The sequence below is a fragment of the Pristis pectinata genome, chromosome 12, assembly GCF_009764475.1.
Source record: "Pristis pectinata isolate sPriPec2 chromosome 12, sPriPec2.1.pri, whole genome shotgun sequence".
Classification (NCBI taxonomy): Eukaryota; Metazoa; Chordata; class Chondrichthyes; order Rhinopristiformes; family Pristidae; genus Pristis; species Pristis pectinata.
Window position 1 is genome coordinate 15425057 of NC_067416.1, and position 21299 is coordinate 15446355.

Consider the following 21299-nt stretch of genomic DNA (forward strand, 5'->3'; position numbering starts at 1 on the left):
CAGTGTATGAGCACAGCAAGACCCAGACAAAGCTTGGTTGTGGGATGTGGCAAGTAACATTCATGGCATATAAATGCTGGGCAGTGAACATCTCTAACACGAGGGAGTCCAACCACTCCCCTTTACATTCAATGGGATTGCCATTATTGAATTTCCCATCCTAGGGATCTTCCATTTGAGCAGAAACATAACTGGATCAGCCACCCTGAATATGTTGTTTACAACAGGAGGTTGAATATTGTCTCCGGAAAGGTGAAACCCTAACTCAACAGAACCACTCTTTTATCTACAATCCTAAATCAGGAATCTAATCAAATATTTTCCGTATTCCTGAAGTTCCAACGGCATTCAAGAAATTCATTATCAATCCAGGCACCGCCTCCAACTTTTCATTTGGGATTAAGCAACCCATTCTGGCTAAGGCACCACTGCAAAGATCCTTTGAAAGAATAAACAAATTATCCATGATGCCTGTTAGCTTCCAATCAATTTTTCAGCTGAATTACTTTCATTTTTCTATGGGCATTATTGTCAACCATTCGTTCCTACAGGATAAAAAGGCATTTCTTTCAGCTTACAAACCCTGATTGCAGCAATATAGACCAAAGTGTGTACAGTGGCAAAGTGGTTAAATTAACTGAAGGTCTGAACCATTGAAAAAACATAATTAGTGTTAGTTCTGTTTGCCTTGATAATTTTTTTTGCCAGAGTATCGACATTGGTTGCCTCCTGGTGCAGTTTTCAGTCTCAGAATGTTACAGGATACATCTTGTTCATTAAACAGCTGGAATTGTAATTGTCCAGCTGACTGAACTTCAGTTTACAAAATGGAGACACTCCCTAGTTTAGCAGTTCTTTGCTACTGACTCCTTCAGCTGGTCTAGGAATGTAATGAGATGGATAATTGGATTGGGGATAAACATATTTCCGCCTCAGTGATTTTGCAGTAAATCTTCCCATTAAACCTTGCATTAATATGCTGTGACCTGGAGGATTTGCTTGAATTTTGTTACAATCAACTTCCTAATGTACTGGGCAGATTGAACTATATTTCTATTTGTTGTGATTTATAGTGTGTGATGCAAACAAAGTGGTTTTGCATAGTTTTTCATGAAAAATTAAGTCTGGTTTCTGGAATTTAGTAAAGGATTTAGTGATTCGGAATATAATTGTGGAATTTTCCTATTTACAACAAATTGCAGGGAGAGCAGTCTTTAGAAAATGTCTGGAGTGACAAATCAGGAGCTTGTCTGTCTACTGCACTTGTTGTATGGAACAGTACAAGAAACATGAATTTTATTTTAGGGTGATACTCTTCATAAAATGTTGTGTTATACCAGTGATCAGACAGGATTGTTGTGGAAGGAAGTAGTTAGTTTCTGAAGACCTATTCTTCAAATGGAGACATTTGGTAAATTAAGTACCCCCATTGATCTAACAATTCAAATGAAGTCAATCCAATTTGGCTAGGCAAAACTGAAGGTCAAAGGTGAAACAATCTTGATAATCTATCAAAAGTCTTCAGGGTTCACTGCAATGTCCTGGTAGCCCTTAGAAGTACAAACGCTGTAAATTGTCTTTCACCAGTCCAATTATCCAATGAAAGACCTATTGTCAAAGAGGAGTATCACGTTATTATTGTTTTGGTGCCCTATCAATTGACCTAAGGTAAATGGGGAGCGAAATTAGTCTTTGGTCATGCTTGTGGGAATATGGGCTTCTAGATGTACTCACCTCCACATGTTTAATTTCATTGGGCTGGATTGTGGTCAGCAAAGGAGTCATTGCTTGTCTCATCCCCAGTGATTTGATCGGGGTTACCAACCCCAAATAAAAATAAGTACATGCAGGTAAGTACTTATTTTTCTTTATTTAACGCCATTAATTTACTTAATTTTAATTGATTCTAACTTTCTTTAATTATTTAAGCTTTTTGAACAGTTTTTACAAGTCCCTTTTCAAAACCATTTAAAAAATAGTTTAAGGGCCTTTACAGCAGCAACCTGTTAGAAAGCAATCAGGGAACTCTAGCCATGAGGTCTCGGGGTGTGCCTCCTAATGGCTCACTCCACCTTGTGGGGACAACCTGCAAGGAGCAAGGGTCACCTCAGTTCCCCATTATATCCAGATCAGGTTAGCGAGAGCTTGACAGTCACCAAGAGCTGAACCTAGTACAATTCACCTCATGGTCTTGAAAGAAAGAATACTAAAGACAAGTAAGAGAATTTACTTGTGGTTGCACTTAACGCAAACTGAATGGAATGTGTGGTGGTGATCATTGCTGGTAACTGACACTCCTGTGTATGTTTATAGTAGCAACCAAAGGCACACTTCACTTCCACTTTTGCAAACGAAAAATTTTGGTGGACATAGTTGAACAATCCCTGTCATTGCTACTGATTTACATTTCAGTAAGTATTGCTCAAAATGATTTGCATTTCTATATTTGCATAACAAGGGATTGACCGAATTCCAGAAAGTGGTGTAAGACTGCCCAGGAGTGGTTACCTCACAGCTTGCTTTAGTTTGGGATGACACTGAAAGAAGTAAAAGAACTGCTCTTGAGCCAACTTTAAACATACCTGGAACACATTGGAAACACTTGGAGTTTATGTAAGTGTTTAGACAGTGTATACTGTTGCCAACTCTAAGCCAATAACAATTTTAGTCATACAGAACCCCAATCTATCTGACAGACATCCACAGCATTCACTTGGTGCACTTTGAATAAGGTTGAATCCTAATTGTTGTCAAGAGTTTAGACAAAGACAAGCAGGCTGGAAGCTTTGTTTTGAACAGAATGCCAGTCGTGCATTGTAAATAAGTACTGTCTTCATGGAACAAGTTGAAATCAATGGAGGTAGAATAAATACAACTTGAACAATATACTGATCTAGCAGACAACTGTATCACCACTCGGCTTCTAATTGCACATCTGCAATAGTACTTTGACAGTAATAAATTGTGTACTTTGGTTCTCTCCACCATATGAGGGAACGTAGTTAACATACGTGAAATAGTTAGAATTTGGAAGATCCATTCTAACTTGGGCCTCAGATTGCCATGACACTGAAATGGCAGAAGTCGGTCTTCCTTATGAAGATGTCAGTGAAATGTGTTGCTCTTTAACCAGTGACCCCAAGCTCTGAGTTTAATGACAAAGCATTCCAGGATGAGAATTTAATTTGACTCAAGTGGGTGCAGTTGGGTGATACAACTTGGCTTAGACATAGTCATCGGATTAGAAAAATAACTAAATAACATGCACAGCACAAGATTTTTGCTGAATGTCTTCATTTTTTTTTACAGATGTTATCCATTTGCCCACTGGATGGGTTATTTCCAAACAGGAATTCCCTACATCTGCAGCAACAGTATCAAAGGCTTCCTTCCACAATTTCTTTAATGGTTTTATGAATAACCCAACACTGGAAATGATTGGTGATGTAGCCATTACAGGTTGTGCTGAGTCCGAGGTCTGAATGTTCAGGAAACGGGTGTAGAGTATCAATTAACATCTTGGGAAGGTTTATCAATTAGACCCTGAAATACATAATTTTCACCCTCTATCTGCTGATGAGCTTAAGGCATTGCAGATGGCCAGCATACTCTGTCTATTTCAAATAATGCCAAGACCTGGGAGGTGGCTGGTCTTTCATTACATCTTGATTCCAGTGACATAGTAGTACTAAGGGCATTCCAAGCTCAATGTCCATTGCGTAAGTTTGTTCTGAGTCATTGTTAATGTAACAGTAATTACTGGACAGTGTAAATACAAGAAAATAAATGGGTGAAGTAGATTTGAAACAGAGGTCGCAGCTGATGATTGACAGTGTAGCTGATAGACTGTTCTCAATGTCAAGAAATAGGCCTATCCATATCCAAGAACTTCCATGTTAATTGAGGCTGTGATGCTAAGTTTATTTCCAAATAAAGCCACCCTTTGTAAGCTTTAGTTTTTTACCTCCATCACTGCCACTGCTTTAAAGTTTCAACTATCAACTGTGTGGCTTTTCTTTCATAATATCTGAGGAGATCTGCTCTTAGTTTAGAGACGTAAGTACCTTTTTAAAAAGATAGTTGGACAGGTTCATGGACAAGAAAGGTTTAGAGGGATGTGTTCCAAATGTAGGCAAATGGGACTAGCTTAGATGGAAATCTTAGTCAGCATGGATTAGTTGGGCCGAAGGGCCTGTTTCCGTGCTGTATGACTGAGTTACCTCTGCTTGAGGTGATACAGTAGCATATGTGCATTATACTCTGCTTCTGAAATTTGGTTTCATTGAGTGAAGAATTCAAAGATCAGAAATAGAGTTTGGTATAATGTAGATTGCACTCTGGTTAATGATAATGAATGCAGTCTTCAACCTATGCCAACCGAACATTGCTGGGCTGTTTCAACAGAGTACCAAAACTCTGAATGATTTGTCTGGATAACACCAGCATACATTACTCAGAACTACACCTCTTAAAAGGAAAGCACATAGTAGGTGAAGCATATTTTATGATAAATGGCACAGTGTGGGAGAGAACAGACCATGGTTTTTGGCCACAGGAAAGTAGGACAAATGTCCTATACCTGCAGGGGGTCAGGAAGCCCTCCAGACACAACCAGAAGGTATTGGGGAGATCATTGATACAGTGTCAGTGTGAAGAATCAAGCTCCGAGGACTTGTCAGAAGTTCAATAACCTCCCGGGAGTGGCTAAGTGAATGCATCTTGAAATGCCACATCTCACCAAGGAGCACACTCTACAATTCACCACAACCCAATCACTTAAAAAAAAATCAATCATAATTTGTATTTGCTGTCTGCATCATTTTGGAACTTTAAAGACACCCTTAGTTTCAAAAGAAAGGAGATGCAGAGTCCACTTTCCCTCATTGTTTGATAACGTGATAATCTCTGTTGCATTGATAGCATTGTCCCTTGGAATTCACTTTTTGCTTTAATATTAAACAAACACAATCAAGCAGCTTTGGCTTCTTAACCTATCCATGGTTGGAATTGCAGCCAGATTTTAGAATCTGGCTGATTCAAGTTATTTATTTTGAGAATTTTCTAGCTTGACTGTGGTCACCTTTTCAAATGGATCTGACTTATCAACTCCTGGGAAGGGGTGCAATCATGACATAGCGACCCAAGAAATCACTATTTAGATCATCACTAGTCCCCATTGTAGGTTTGCTGCAATGTTGGAGACCTACTTTTTAGAATGGATTTTAAAATGATATCTTGTTACAGAGAAAATATTAAAGTGAGATTGGCTTGATGTTGATATAAACTTGATCGTGGAAGAACTGCATGAAACCTTGTTCACTGTTTATCCCAGTTAAGGTACAGATCAGTCGAGATCTAATTAAGCTGCAGGATAGGTTTGTGAGGGCCCGAATGACCCATTCTTGTTCTTGTGATCCTCTGCATGCAAATTTTCTGCTGTATTTAGTTGCGTATATTTGACTATATTAAATGTAATTCAGTAACTATATTCTTTCACAACAGCAATACAATGCTACGTTTATGAATAAACCATTGAAAATTTTCACTACATTGTGAAAAACAAACATTATACAAGGCTTACATTAATTAAGGACTTTTATTTCAAAATGGGTTCATTTTAATATCAGTTTTGTTCGCATTCTACCCTTATCTAACCCAGAAATACTGATTATCAGTTTCTATGACACCATCAAGTGAATTAAGTCAGGTTCTTTCTTTCCGAGATGATACCAGTCCTTTGGTTTGGAGATGAGCTTTAGTTGAAAGGGTACTTAAAGCTGAATGTACTTGGATCTTTTGGGGTTAATGCTCATTTGTAAAAGTGCAATAATTTATCATGTAAGCACAGCAGAAGAAAGTAAATATCATGTTCACTGGTGGCACTCTCTGCTTTGACATTGCATTAAAGTTGGTTTTATAATGATGGTTAATAACTAGTTAGTTTCAAAAGCATTATTAGGCACCAGACTCATTCAATCAACTTTTGCTGCTGTAATTACTTGTTCAATGATTGCCAATGCTAACATCTACCAACCAGTGAGTTCCATTATCTTAAATTGACAGTATCCCTGAAATTAAGCCTGGTACCAGTAAATATTGGAGGATAGCTGAGTTACAAAAAGCGCAAAGGAAATGAGTAAGCAGTTTCAAGAAGCAACAACAATGATAAGATAATGATTGTATCTATATCGTGAGGGCCAGTTATATTCCAAGTCTGCAGTATCTACCTTTTCTCTGTGAAATGTATTGAGAGGTCATTTTTGCAGAGTTGATGCTGCTTTGCAGACATATCAATATTGCTGTGTTCCAATTTGTTCAAAATTTTAATGCACTACAGATGTTTTCAAATACATTTGAAGCTTTAGTACTATCACAAAATGGATTGTCACTTCAACAGAGTTTCAAAAGAAACTTCACTGCAGTGCTCAATGCATGTGATGTTCCTGCCAGGGAGACCAATTGGGTATGCAAAAGATACCTCAGTCAGCATGCAGCTCATGGTTTGTATTGCTGCTGTAATGTTTAAGCAAGTAGGTGTGCTTTGGACTTTGCATAGATCTCAAATAGTGTAAATTAGTGGGCTCACCGTTACCTGAGCTGCTATTAGGAAGTCTGTCACAGAAGATGTGTTGTGAAGTCTTTTGCTGAGGACTAGATATCTCTGATGCTTTAGGTTAGGCCTACTTTCTTTGGGGGCAGGATTGACTCTTCCTGTGATTGTTCCAGAATCCTGCTTCTGCATCATCCCAACTTGCACTTCAAGAAAAGCCTCTACTTAATTGCCTCTCACTACATGTTGCAATGGTTCTGAATGAGCAGCTGGTTTAACAGCTCGCTCCATGATGGAAGATCACACATTATTTTGAACTTGCATAAGGTTGTTGCATGTGCTGCATGAATGTCTGTGGCATGCGATGCATATGTGCGCAATGTTCTATACAAACTGCAAGAAACTAATGTAGGCTCCCTGCGTAGTACCATTTGTGTGAGGGTCTGTGTCACGTTATCCAGAGCAGTCAATGAAGATTATATTTGTAATTTACTTTGGTACTTTTACTACACCCATCTCCTGCCCTAGATATTTTTCTTCCATTTTCTTCCTGAATATTTGGTCACTGCAAACAATAACAGTTATGATTTGTACAGCATCTGTGAGAAAATTAGCCCAATGCCATAATTACATGGATTATGCCAGTTATAATGTCAACTGGATAACGATCAGAAAATACTTCTTCTCCAGAAATCTACAGAAAGGAAATTGCTACAAAGTGAGGACATAACAAGCAAAACTCTTGCTACTTGGTCATGCAACAATGAAATTAGTGTGTAGTGTCACAAACCAGCAACAAAAGAAACACACTGAGCATGATTCAGTGTTAAAAACTATTTTATTAATCACTACTTATGATAATACGTAAAATAAAAGTAAAAAAAAATGTTAGTATGTTAGAATTCAAGAATGTTAAACCTCGAACGTTAACCCCAAAACTAAACTCTTCGTGTGTGTGTGTGTGTGTGACAAAGTCCAAAACTCCCAGTTCCTGAATGGTTCTTAAAGTTCAGTTCCGCAAGCCATAAGGTGAAACATGAGCAAGGGCTTCTTCAACAACCACCGTTGTCTGAAGATAAGATGTAGATGTAGAAAAACTTAGAGAGAGTACATACGAAATCCAAATGTTCCACGATGGAACCCAAACGACACTTCAGTGTTTACTCGGTAGTGACTTCCTCACCCCAAAAAGCATCCGAACCGTGGTCGTCCACACACAAATACCTGTTTCCTTCTACAGGTCAGCAACAAAGTGAACTCCACCGGATTACTTCCAACTTCCATACATGGATTTCAGTGGCAAACACAGTTATTGTTTCTCATCCATCGATAGAGAAAACAAGCAGGCTGGTGTCTCTCTCCCTTCTCTCTCTCTCTTTCTTCTTCTTCTAACTTCTTCAACAACGTCATTACGTCCTTTATCTTCTATTGACGTAAGCACGCCCCACACACACATACACGCACACTCTCTATCTTAAAGGGACTTTCACTGAGTCCGTAACAGTAGACACTGTCTCTGCCAAAACTAAATAGTTCATATCTCTGGGAAAAGCATCCAGGCATGGACAAAGCAAGGAAGAAATCCGGTTAGACAGCAGTCTGTTGCAGAGAAAACTCCTTGAAGTAATTAATTTAATTCCATGGTAATTTCATAGAAGGATGAAAAGCAGTTTTTAAGCTTTGAAGAAAATTAATTATCATAGTTATTTTTTCCTTACAGAAGAAAATTGCTTATTAAATTAATTTCACTAAGTTCATTTTTTATCAACAACAGTGTGCATTTATATTGTGCCTTGGATGTTGCCTAATGTCCCAAAGCAATGGGACATCACAGGAATGTTGTTAAACAAAAGTTGACACCAAGAAATAGGGAGAGATATACAGGCAAATGACCAAGTCAATTTTATTGAGCAATGGAGAGGAAAGAGACATGAGGGATAGAATTCTGGAGTGTGAGGCCTTGGTGATTTGAATTCAGTGTCACCAGTAGTAAAACCAATTAAATTCAAGGATGATGAAGATAGTTGAACTGGAGAAGCAGAAAAATGTCAGAGGGTTGGAAGACTGGTGACAGTTTCAGAATTAAAGGCCAAGGTCATGGAAAGATTTTAAAACAATGGTAAGAATTTGAAAATCGAGGTGTTGCTTAACCAGGAAACATTGTCGGTCAGCAAGCATGATGGTGATGGGTGAATAGAACTTGGCAGCACAGATTGGATAATGAGTTTATAAGGAATGGAAAGGGGGAGGTCAAGCAGGAATGTATACAAAGGTGAAAACTAGACAAAGGTGTGCTCAAGGATTTTTAGTGCAATTTACCTGCTGAGATCAAGTAATTATGAAGGTTCGTGTCTTTTTAGAGACCTCTCTCCCATTACTATTAACAAGCACTTCTGTTCTTGAGTTTTGAGGGAGACAAAGTTCCTGAATTTGCTCTTACAACCTAGCTGAAAGCTGCAGTGTGAGTGTCGCAAGGCAAGTTTACACAGCACTTTTCCCCTCTGTGGTATTGAATAAAGGTGTAAAATGTCGGCAGAAGGATTTGATAATTTGATTCTTTAACTCCTTCAATTAACCTTTCATAATACACAATTGCATGATGTGCCAGATAGTGAGAGAACAGAATTCATTTAAAATATGTGCCTCAATATGTCAACTATTGCCACCTTGCCCATTCCCTTTTTTTCTTCTACCTTCTGAGAGAAGATGCAGGAGCTTGAAAACCCAGACTCAGGAACAGCTTCTTGCTGTCAGACTTCTGAACCAATCCCCTCTTTCACATCCCCTTTCCAGTGGTGCTGCCACGTTCTCGGTCTTTTTATTTTATCTCTGTTATTCTGTTATTGTCACTTTAGCATTTCTTCTTGCACTGCTATCTTTGCACCATTCTGTTGTACTTTGCACCATTCTGTTTCATGCTCGTTGCTGTATTTATTATTACCATGTATACTCTTTGCAAGCTTAATGCAAGCAAGGAATTTCGTTGCATCCTGGTGGATATGACAATAAACCAAATAAATAACTAATATTGGATAATATAAATACAGTTCTCCCAATATGCTCTTAATGCACAGGGTCTCAGACGTGTGAATCAGAAATGATTATAAATATGACACTGTACTGGTGCTTGTAATGTTTCATTAGTGGAGGTAACACAACATCATCACTAAACTGGAGTTCGGGACCGATTAAAAATTTGTATTTTATCTTTTTCAAGAATACTTTCAAGAGTGTCATTAAGATCTGGAATGAACTTCAAAAGCAATTGCGCATGAATTTGAACGGTTACGGGGAAAAGTCTTGGTTGTGGGACAACATTTTATCAAGACTTTTTTTCCAATGATCCCATACTGATATGATGGCCCAACAACTATCTGTGTTAGATTATATTATTTTATTAATATTGTACAAGGGTTCTTTTTAATGGTGAAGATGTGTCTGAGCTCTTCTGTTGTGTTTTCTTTCACTCTGAAGTATGAACTGTTGCAATCTGTTGAAACTTACTGGATTCAGCTTCCTGTTTGTGCAATTGCAAAATGTAACTCTTGGCTCTTACAAGTCCCCAGTACAATAGCTGCCGTTTTCATTCAGGAAATTTGGTACAGTAACAATGGCACAAGTCCATTCCAACCTCTCCACTTGAGGACTTTTTCCATTTACAAATTCTGGATGTTAATCTCGGACATAATGTGGGAAAGTTGCCAAGCAGAAATGACAGGTGCTTCCTTGAAGAGAAGATAGGAAAATAGGAAGGTAAAAATTAGATTTTCATGAGTTCATTGAGTATATAGCTCGTCACAATGACATAACATCAAACCTGAGGAGTTTTGTCGCAATTAAAGCATGATTTACATTAGTTTTTGAAGTATTTCTAGGGTATGAGAAGGCTGGAAATATAGGACAACTAATTTTTGCTGAAAATGATGGAAATTTGATATTTACAATCTTGTTCCCTTGCAGTTTATTTAAGATAATCTGATGTCAATGGAACCAAATTTTAAAGGCAAACCAAAAAGTGCAACTCTTGATGTATGGCAAATTTAGGCCGACTCAACAGGGAATTAATTTTTCGCTATTCATGTACTTTCGTTTTGTGAAGTGTCTTTGGGTACTGATGCTGTTTTCAACAGTTAGCTGATAAAATTTTCTCTGTTAACATATTCAATTTTGAAGAAATTATTGAATTTACTGCAATCCAAATTTATTTTGGTCATATTTTGTGTTTTTAATCTTGGATTGGAACTTACAAACTAGTAATAGAGTTTTAAAAGATTTGTTGCCTTTTTGAAAAGAGGGCTGACCAGAACAGATATTATCTCACTAGATATGTCACAAGGAATGGAGTGCACATATAAAAGCTGTACATGGGAAATGATTTTAGTTTATTTATAGAGGCTACAATGCCACCTAAGAAGCCAGATCAATAATTAATGACTCTTTTATCAGAAATATTATGTTGAATCTGGTAATACTTTCTGAATGCATGAACCTTTTGCTATCTCGATTTATTGCCGACTTTTTTTAAAAGCTGGCAATTGACATTTCCCTGAAGAAATTTTGAAATGCTTTGAGTTATACTGCTTTACCTAGAATTTGATCACATTGCACAGTCTTCTTCCCTGAGTGGAAAGTAATAGTAGTGCTTTACAGGTAGAAGCATGCTGTGAAAATGCAAGTGTTCCTCCCCTCTTGTGAATTGGTTTATGTGCTTGAAGTATGCAAAATATACCAATTCCTTGTGCAACACTCATTTAGAGCCAGTCAAAATTTAGGGCATGTTCCAGGTATGCTTGGCACTTGATGCTTACAATCCAACCCAATGTTCATAGCTCTGCAGAGTGGGGTGCTGTAAAAGGGGCCTCCATAAGTTCCAGCCAGTGCTTGGAACTTAGCTTAAGTTATTTACTTAAGGGATCTCTATAAGGAACCCACGCCGCAATATACTGACCCCCCCCCTCCTCACATGTTATTGATTCCCACTTCCCCCAGTGCTCTCAAACCTCATTGTGACACAAAGGGTATCATGACTGGATGGACGAGATAGTCTTGGGCAAGACCTTTACATGCTTGCATGTTTTAGGCATCTAAGAAACATGCATGGATAAAAATGTTGATTTTGCGTTCTTTGAGCCCAGCACAGAGCACATATTGAGGGACTGTCTGGGAGGGAGCTAGTATATTTTGTTAACAGCCTATTGCTGAATCTCTGAATGGGAGGGAGCCAAAGATATAGACAGTCTACTTGAGGTCAGTCACTTTCAACTGAGAGTGGTAAGCCTTGAAATAGGTAACAAATTAATGTATAGCCAGTCACCTTTTGGTGAAAAGTAAGAAGGATTGGAACATTTAATAAGGAGTGGGAGGGAGAGCTTTGGTTTTAGTGCTTGGTTATGATAAGCATGAGAGAAATTTTGTGAAAACTGTAAAGATTCATTTTGGTCAGGTCTTTCTCATTTTGGATTAATGACAACTCACAGTGCGCTTAATGGTTTGGAAAAGTTGCATGATATAAGAAGAATTGGTGGAGAAATTTGTCGTTTTATAACCAGCATTAAATACATTTGAAGCATCCTGGGCAGAGGAGATGGTGACCAATACTTAGGGTGTTTATTGGTGTTGGCAACACAAGTTTCTCAATGGTATCTGGCTACTGTAATGAGGATGGCACATTATTACAACCCTCCGTTACCTATTGTATGACCAGATGTTGGAATAATGTGCATCACCATGGAAAAGTATTACCAGATATCCATCAAGGTAATCCAGCTTTTTCATGCAGAACAAATGCAGCTAACTTGGGGTGATTTGGTTTCAATACAATTTTAGTACACAAAACAGGCATTACACATTATATTTTTGTTAAAGTTCATCTAAAAATCTGGATAAGGTTTGAACCCAATTAAGGTATAAAGTTAGATGTGAGGACCTGGTGAATGAATAACTCACCCCTTCATAATGTGCTGCTTCCAAGTGTGTTACCTCTATGATATTGCTTTCTTCACCTTTACAATAAGTTTTCCAGAACAGAAATAAATGGGAAATAATAGCTGTTTGTTATTGGGATAAGCTGCGGTCTCTTGTACGTCAGTGGAAAATAGACGAGATTGTGTGGAACCGTCAGCATCTTTCGAGAGCAGTTGTGGATAATTTATCAGAAGTCAGCACACCTCAACAGCAAGTAAGAGTCTGCTTTGTTTCAGCTGGTGATTCATCTACAAAACAATCAGTGCTGCTAAACCACTTCACTTAGACGTGAGCCATCTGGTCTTGCACCACGTATCAGAAGATAATTGAGTTGAGAAAAATTGAAAATCAAGGTTGAGGATCAGCTCGTATATTAACTTTTTCACTTGTGATACAGCTGCACACAAACCACATTTTCCATTTACTGGAAAGAAACTTTAATCAGTTTATTTGATCTAGCTTATTTAAATAAATATATTTGGTCATTTTTAGGTCGTTTTGAAATCTTCAACAAAATAGGCATGCTTCCTACTGTTGTTTTTGGTAACTTCACACACATTTTTAAAATCCTTACAAGAACTCCAATTCAACCTGTCTTGTGTTTTCTCTGCTTCTGATCAATGCACAAACCATGACGTCTTCAGTCAGAGCTTCAGTTTGTGCCCGTGAAATATTCTGCATATTCAGTGATTCTCAAGAGTCTGTTTCTTCCATTTCACTCCTGTCTCCTCCTTCCCCTCATTGAGTAAATCCTCTGGTAGCATATAAACATACAATAGCGGGAGGGGGGGGTGGGAGGTGGGAAGAGAGAGATTACCAGTGGAAATGAACTCTCATTGGACCAAGTGGTATCCAATGAAAAAAGAGCAGTGGAGCTTCTGGGGAAACACTCAACTTCGACTGCAACTGATGACCCAGAATGTTGGTTTATTTCCATGTGTTAGTAACACCTTGTCTATGTGACTGCTCTGGCATGGAGGTGAAGTTCCACATAGACACAGAGGCACCCATGACTCTCATTACTTAATCCTGAGAAGGTAATGCTCAGCCTTTCTTAGTTTCTGTGTTTTTCTCTTAGAGATAATAGCAAAACAAAGTTGCAGGTGATAATGTAAAAATGATTAAAATTGACATAATGACTACTTTGGTAATGACAATAATTGTGATGATCTTATGTGGACACAGCTCTCAACATCTTACTGCACAGATCAGGAACTGAACTCGGGGTTTTCTTGTAGCTTTCATAAACTTGGTGCAATCTAATTCTCTGTCACCTCAGCTCTCCTTTCTGGCCTCTTGCATATCCTGGATTTTACCTGCTCCACCATCTTTGACCATGTTTTGTACTCCAGAGGTCCTAAGCTCTAAAATTCCTCCCCAAATCCCTTCACTTCTTTCGCTTTCAACCTTCTAAGTTTCTGAAAACCTGCTTCCTTGATTGCCTGCCCAAAAATTTCTTTCAGTTGCTTGGTGCCAAATTTTATTTCTTTAATCTGTCTTAACAAATGCTTTGGAATGTTCAACTGTCAATGGTGCTATATAAATGTGCAGGATTATTGTTGCAGCTCAAGTTACCTTATATATTTACTCATCAGAACAACTTAAGGAGATGACGAATTCTTAAATACATTTAGATTATGATGTAATATGTGTATAATGGGTTCCAGGGTATCATTGTCAATGTATTTTCATGAGAAATGAAATCAAACAAAATGAAGATGCATAGTGATGAAAGAGCCAAGAATGGCCCTTTTTGGAATCTGCTTTTGTATGTGGTAGGCTGACAGGAAATGCTTGGCTTTGCAATTGATTGCTACACACTTGTAATTTTGTGCTTCATTTGCTGATCAGTTAAAGTTATACTTTGCTATTTACTTCACTTTATTGTATTAACCATTGTAAATTGATCATGAGTGTAAAAGCGAGACATCAAGCCCAGTAGAAAGCAGCAAGGAGGAAATCTGCACGGGTGATTCCAGTAGGAGCATGTGTGGTGGTTTAAATGTTTCATTGTATCCAGCAAAATCCTTCCTCTTCTGTGGAAAATAGTTCCATTATAGCAAACTCAGATTTGAATATTCTCATAGAAGATGAAGGACTGTTTCTTGCCAGGATTTGGCCCAAGGTGAGTTCCCAGTCTCCACCACATTTTGGAGAGGCCATCTCACTGATTTTAGTCTTTGAAGGATGACATTTCATGTTGCTTTGTGCTTGAAAAGGCATTGTTATATTGGAAGTCCCAGTGTCAGGTGAGAGACCACCTACAGGTTCAACCACAGAAATTCTGCAGCTACATTGTGAAACTCAAATGTCAGACAAGACAAGGCAAGGCACGAAGCTACAACTTTTGGAGTAATATGCTGTGTTGGCCTTTTTGGGGATTGCGTAGTTGCTAATTGAGTTCATCAAGTATTCAGAAGGCCATTGGCTTTTGTTTTTTTTGTAGAAGGGAGCCTCACATCATTGGAGTCTTGTCTCTCCATAGTCTCTTTGCTGTGCAGATGTGCGCTTATAAATTAGTGATCAATAAAAGACTTGCAGTCCAAAGCAAATCTTACTTTCCGATACCATTTCCTGCAGTTGCAAATTAAACAGCATTAAACTTTCAAGTGTTGGCACGCCTGTGTTTTGTCTTTACACCAATAATAACGTGTAAATATCTTACAAAATGAGTTAATACCATGAAACTAATTTACAGTACTTTTGTGACTAATTCCAATACGTTATGCATGTGGGTCATATGATAAACTCAGGATGGGTATCGAGAGCAGCTGAGCTTGGTACTCAATTAATGTTGAATTAACTTCATAATGGGTGAACAATGAATCTGGCAACAAGCCTGAGAGATGTACAGTGACATAACAAAGGAGGGGGAGTGGAAATGGAAACCACATACTGAGCAAAAGATTCTTTCTGTGACAGTTTGCAACTGTATTATAACTGTTATTTCTTGCTGTTGTTATAATTTCCATTTTTCTACTCCTGAGAGTGTAAAATAACCATTTGACAATGTAGTAATTTTTTTTTAAAGCACATTTCTTTTGTGATGGTGGAACCAAGAAACATAGTGGTTATCACTCTTTTCACAGCCTATTGTTCATTAAATGCACTTTAAATCTGGATATATTTAAAACCCATGGAATCATCCTCCCAAGTATGCATACACTCAAAGTCTTTCAGATATATTGCAGCTTGATTTCTTCACTTTAAATATGCTATCAGCTCTTAATGGAACACTGATGGGATTTCTCATTCTCACTCAGAATCCTACAGAAAAGAGGGCAGAGAAGCGTCCTGAGCCATTCACACGAAACAAGCAATATGGCAGCAACTGGACTTTGGACTTTGCACTGAAATTCCATTCCATTGAGTTCATTGGAATCAAATTGCAGAGTTACAGTATGCTTCTGTATGAACATGTTGAGCATAGCTTGTTAAAGTGCTCAACATCCTACTGTGGATCCTGCAACACTATCTTGAAGAGAATGGGGATTTCCATGACATTTCTTCTCAACCAACATCACCAAAACAGATAATCTATTAGTGAGATATCACAGATTTTGTTCTTCTTGTATTGCAACAGTGTCTATAATTTGGAAGTAATTTATTGACACTTTCAGATATCAATAGTCTGTGCAAGGCACTATTTAAATTCAAGTCTGTCTTTCTTTGATATGAGAGTCTTTACCACTGACACATTGGCTCAAGGCAGAGTGTTAGGATCACAACAGTCCTTAACTTCTAAGTTGAATTTTGTGCCCAGTTTTGATAATTCCATACTTTTTCTATTTTTGGTATGTTTTAAGATGTGGAAGGACTGAAGGTCTGTCTTCCTGACATTGACACTGCAGTTTAATTCCTAACCACAAGGGAACCACCCCCTTTCTGCATTAATGGTGGTGCTGTTTCTCAACCAGTACTTATGATATCCTTGATAGAAAGTGTTCGTCAATCTAGCATTAAATCATCATTCTGGCATGAATCATTCCATTTTGACGTCTTTGGACAAATAAGGAAAGGTTTGCATGTTTACAGTACCTTCCATGAACTCTTGAGTGTTCCTAAGTGGTTTACAGCCAATGAATACCTGTGAAGGATGGTCACTGTTGTAGTGTTGGAAACATGACATCCAGGTTGTACAGAATCATGGGGTAATCTGGGTGATGTTGGTTGAGAGAGTGGTCAGTGCACTGTGTGCCTATCTGTATTTCTGCTGAATAATACTATGGATCGTTTAGGACAGGGGTCATACACGGAATAAAGGTTTCAGTACCAAGTGAAATGTAGTGGTCCTTTTTTCTCTGCACCCATCATTCTCAGTGTGACTGACAAATTCTGCCAGTGATCAATCTAAGAGTGACAATGAAATCAAATTGGAAAATATCTGAACAGTGTCCATTATGAAACTCTGATTGATCAAATGACAGTCCACGGTTTTTGCCAGGTCACTGGTTTACATTATGCACCCTCATGAGCTCCATGTAATATAGCAGATACCAATGGCTGTGATGTTGCACTGAATGTTCCTATTAGTTTGTACAGATCTGAAGTTAATGTTGCTCTATCAGATTTTGGTGTCATGATTCATTATGTACCAAAGGATGAGATAACTGCATTTATCCTTTGTAAACATTCTGACAGACAATTTAAAAAGGACAAAGTAACAGGAACTAGACAGAAATATGGTTCACAGGCTGCCATTTGAAAACCCAACCACATACTTCATTCAACTGCTTCAAATCTCCTGTCTTTGTTTATAGCCTTGCAGCAGCACAGTCAGTTGGAGCAATTGTGTGGCAGGGACTCTTTTCTTTGGCTCAGACTTGGAGCTCCCATTAATAAGCAACTAATGACATCACCAAACCAATGTGAGATTAATGGCAAGTTGTGGCAGTCATTGGGTGGTATATACTGTACAGTTAGCAGGAGTACCAGCTGTGGAAAACTATGCACAAGCATCCCTAAAATATCCTAGGTGCCCAGCAAGAACTAGTTTAAAAAAAAATCAGATTTTCTCTCCTATTTTAAAGGGGGGAAGTTGTTGGGAGACGGTTTTACAGATGTGAGTGCCTAACCAGAATAGGACCCTAAAATGACAATTTTCTGCACTGTTTTAAACTGGACAGTCAATCTTGTTGGACTATTTGACAACTGACGGTTCATCCACCGTCACTTTGAGATTTGGACATTATTGATATCTTTTATTTTTCAGTTAAAGTTCTGTTAATGCAGTAATGACTGAATTGTACAATCCCCCTCAACCCTATCCATTCCAGATCCTCTTGAAATCCCATTCCCAACACTTACCAGATTGCTGTAAACTCCTCCCATTTGCAGAGGGTGACACTCATGACCCAACTACTCCAGTTGGGGATTGGATGGATGACACAATGAGGGTCTTGCATTAAAATAACCCCTCCACCAGGGTTGAGTTTCCAATATACCCCACCTGTAGCTAAAAATAAAGATCCAGGTGTGTAATTGAGAACATTTTTAAGGAATTTCTGACCATGAACCCAATCAATGCAGGTGAGCTGAGTGGCTTCAGTCTTGCACTGAAAAATGACCCAAGGTGGGGTGAGTTTCCACTTCCATGGAAAATCAACCAAATTGCACACAACTGTCTAGAATATAAGCCCCTTTATGGGGCCAAGGAAGACATGAAGGGAGGTAAAAATAACTAGAACCAGAGGCTTGTGTCCTTTTTCCTGGTCGTACCCAAACATCACCTTTCCTTCTGAAAGGGGCTTCTTTGGTTTGACCAGGTGCATTCTGAGGAGAGGTTAATGCTATGGGGTTGACAAATCATTTTCATGGGCCTAAATATATTTGGGGGGGGGGGAGGTGATAAATACATGTACCATGAAAATAATGGAGACTGTATGTCCCATGTGGCTCACTATGATTCTTCAGGGAAATCTATCATCCAGTCTAGCCCACATGCAATCCCAGGCCTATTGCAATGCTGTTGGCTCTTAACTGGTCTCTGAAATGGCTGAGCAAGCCATTCAGATCAAAGGCATTTAGGGATCACCAACAAATGCTGGCCCAGCCACAGCAATATCCACATCCCATGAATGAATAAATGGAAAAAATCTGATTTGTGCACTTGGAACTTCCTTTCCACTTGTTAACCCAACTTGGTGGACTGTTTAAATTTTGGTGAATTGCAGATGTTTTCCTGACAAGAGTCTCAAAATTAGTCCCTGAGTGATGGAAAGCTCAAACTACTTTGGTTTCCCCTCAATTTCCAGACACACCTCCTTTATGAGTTACTCCTTGCATGAATCAGTTCTGCTTGAGCTCTCAACATGTTCTTGGCTAGTTGCCACCTCAATGAAGGCATAAGATCTGGGGATGGGTGGCTCCTTTTATATAATAATAAAGAAAGGGAACTAACACAGTTCCCTTGAAGCAAAGGGATTAGTCATTGGAAGGTCAGCTGAGAGAACTGGATATGGTACAGCACATTGCTTACAGTTAGCTGCATGGGATTAACATGGCCTCTAATATTGCAGTCTTTACTCGATTCTTTCTGTTAGATCTACTTTAACTCTTTGTACTGTATGTCACTTTGTGAAAACAGAACCAAATGAAAAGGCTTGCGATTGCATAATGTCTTTCATGATGCAAAACTGCACCAAAGCAGTTAAAACTTATTAAACATCTGGGCAATGTGGTAACATAAAAAATACACAGCATCCAACTAGCACAAAGCAAGCTCCCACAAACAGTAAAATCATAATAACCAGATAACTTGTTTCTAAAATATGTTGTCTGAGGAATAAGTATTGGCCATGAAAGTGAGAGAACCCCTAACCTCTTCAAATTGTGCTACTGGATCTTGTATATCCACTTGAGACAACAGACGTGCCCTGGGCTTAATCTCTTCAGCAAAGCAGAATCAATTAACTGCCCTGGAATACTAGCCTGAAGCTTCTGCTCAAGCCCCTATAGTGACACTGGAATCCGCAGTCCTTTAATCTACACCTGCAAATGCTACCCTTTGAGCCTCACTGATACCTAGACAAGATGCATCATTTCAGGTATCGACCAGTCCATGGCTTATAGAGTGGCCCAGGACCTTTATTGTTCTCGCGTGATCAGATTTCCATTGTTAAAATAAGTAACAGAAGTAGGAGGAGGCCTTTCAGCTCCTGCACCTGTTCTGGCCTTTTCAATCAGATCACGGGTGATCTTTTACCTTCATACCACTTTCCTCCACTAACTCCATATCCCTTGATCCCCTTAATATTCAAGAATGTTTCATTTTCTGTCTTGTCTTTACTCAGAGACTGGTCTTCCTCGGCCATCCTGGGCAGAGAATTTAAATATTCACTATTCTAGGGGTGAAGACTTTTTTTCTTATCTCCATCCTTAATGGCTGACCCCTTACTTTGGGACTACAGGCCCAAGTTCAGGACTCTCCAGGCAGTGAAAACAGCACTTCTGCATCTGCCCTGCCAAGCACTTTTGTACATTTCATTGAGATCACCCTCATTCTAAATCCTAGACAGCATAAACCCAATTTGCTTAATCTCTCCTCCTAGGGCAATCCCTCCATCCTAAAAATCAATCTGGTGAACCTTCACTGCATTCCCTCCATTACAAACATATCCTTCCTTGAGCAGGGAGACAGGACCTGTGCATAATATTACAACAGCACTCTTACCTACCTGATTTCAGTCAGAGCTTTTGGCCTCAGATTCTCCTGCAATGAAAACCAACATACCATGTGTGATTCTAATTGTCAGCTGTAACTGCATGTTAACTTTCAGAGACTTGTCTACAGGGACACCCATGTCTCTCTGAATAACAACATACAACATCTTTCATTCTCTTACCATTTAAAAAAAATACATTGCTTTTCAATCTTTTTACCAAGAAGCATAACCTCATGTTTCCAGATTATATCCTCTCTGCCTTGTCCTCACCCATTCACTTAGCTTATCTCCCTCTGCATTCTCCTCTCATTGCCACCCAGACTTGTTCATCAGCAAGCACACTCCATTTCCCATCACTGGATGCTATTAATGAGCTGTGTGGAGTTCCTGTAGAAACTCCTTCCACTCCCATTGCAGACAATCTCATATGAGCAGAGCTGGGCTATGATTTTACTCAGTTGAGTATCAAGGACCTGAAGTTGAGTGGAATACTTGGGCTGCTGATCTTCAGGAGAAATAGTTGGATTTCAGTGCATTGCCATGGCTGTCATTATTTCCACAGATCAGTTTGAGACCAGAGTGAGAATCACTGTGTGCAAACTTGCTGTCTAGTAGGACAGAAGATGCTTGTGTCTTTAAAAATAGAAGAAAAGGTTTTGTTGTCTTGAAATCTATTAATTTCAAGCATGATCTGAACAGAACTAAACAGATTTCTTGTTCTATTAAATCACGTCTATGGTTAAAAGTTACTGTGGATTCAAAAATGATGTAAACAGCTTTACTACTTTAGTAGTAACTCTGCATTTACTGAATCAATTTGAAAGTGGCAAAAATTCAAAGCTTTGAATGGCCCGAGGCAGTAACAACCGTATGGTTACATATTGATCGGACATCTGTGCAAGAACCAATCAGATTTATAAATGCGTGGTTGTCAGCTGTAGTTCTGAACTAAAATAAATGACCTCAGGCCACTAAAGATAAAAGAGAAACTACACATGCTGTGCAGAAAAATCATTGCGGTGTACATATTGACAATTTCACCTTTATGGTCATTTCTTCAGGTCTGCCACCTCCTGCCCAGATCACAGTGGCTGGTGCTTGGTGGCATTGACACCAGCAGC

General features: G+C 38.8%; 1 protein-coding gene across 2 annotated transcripts in view; it reads left to right on the forward strand.

The window, feature by feature from the left end:
- ablim1b (actin binding LIM protein 1b) overlaps nt 1–21299 on the forward strand; it is a 290641-nt gene that overhangs the window by 62739 nt on the left and 206603 nt on the right. The window contains exon 1 of one of the 2 annotated variants that reach the window (XM_052027497.1): nt 10165–10303. The exons of the other annotated variant lie outside the window; for it this stretch is intronic. The gene's annotated coding sequence lies outside the window, so the exon portion shown is untranslated. Of the gene's footprint in view, nt 1–10164; nt 10304–21299 lie in introns of those variants that run through there. 2 annotated transcript variants of the gene reach the window in all.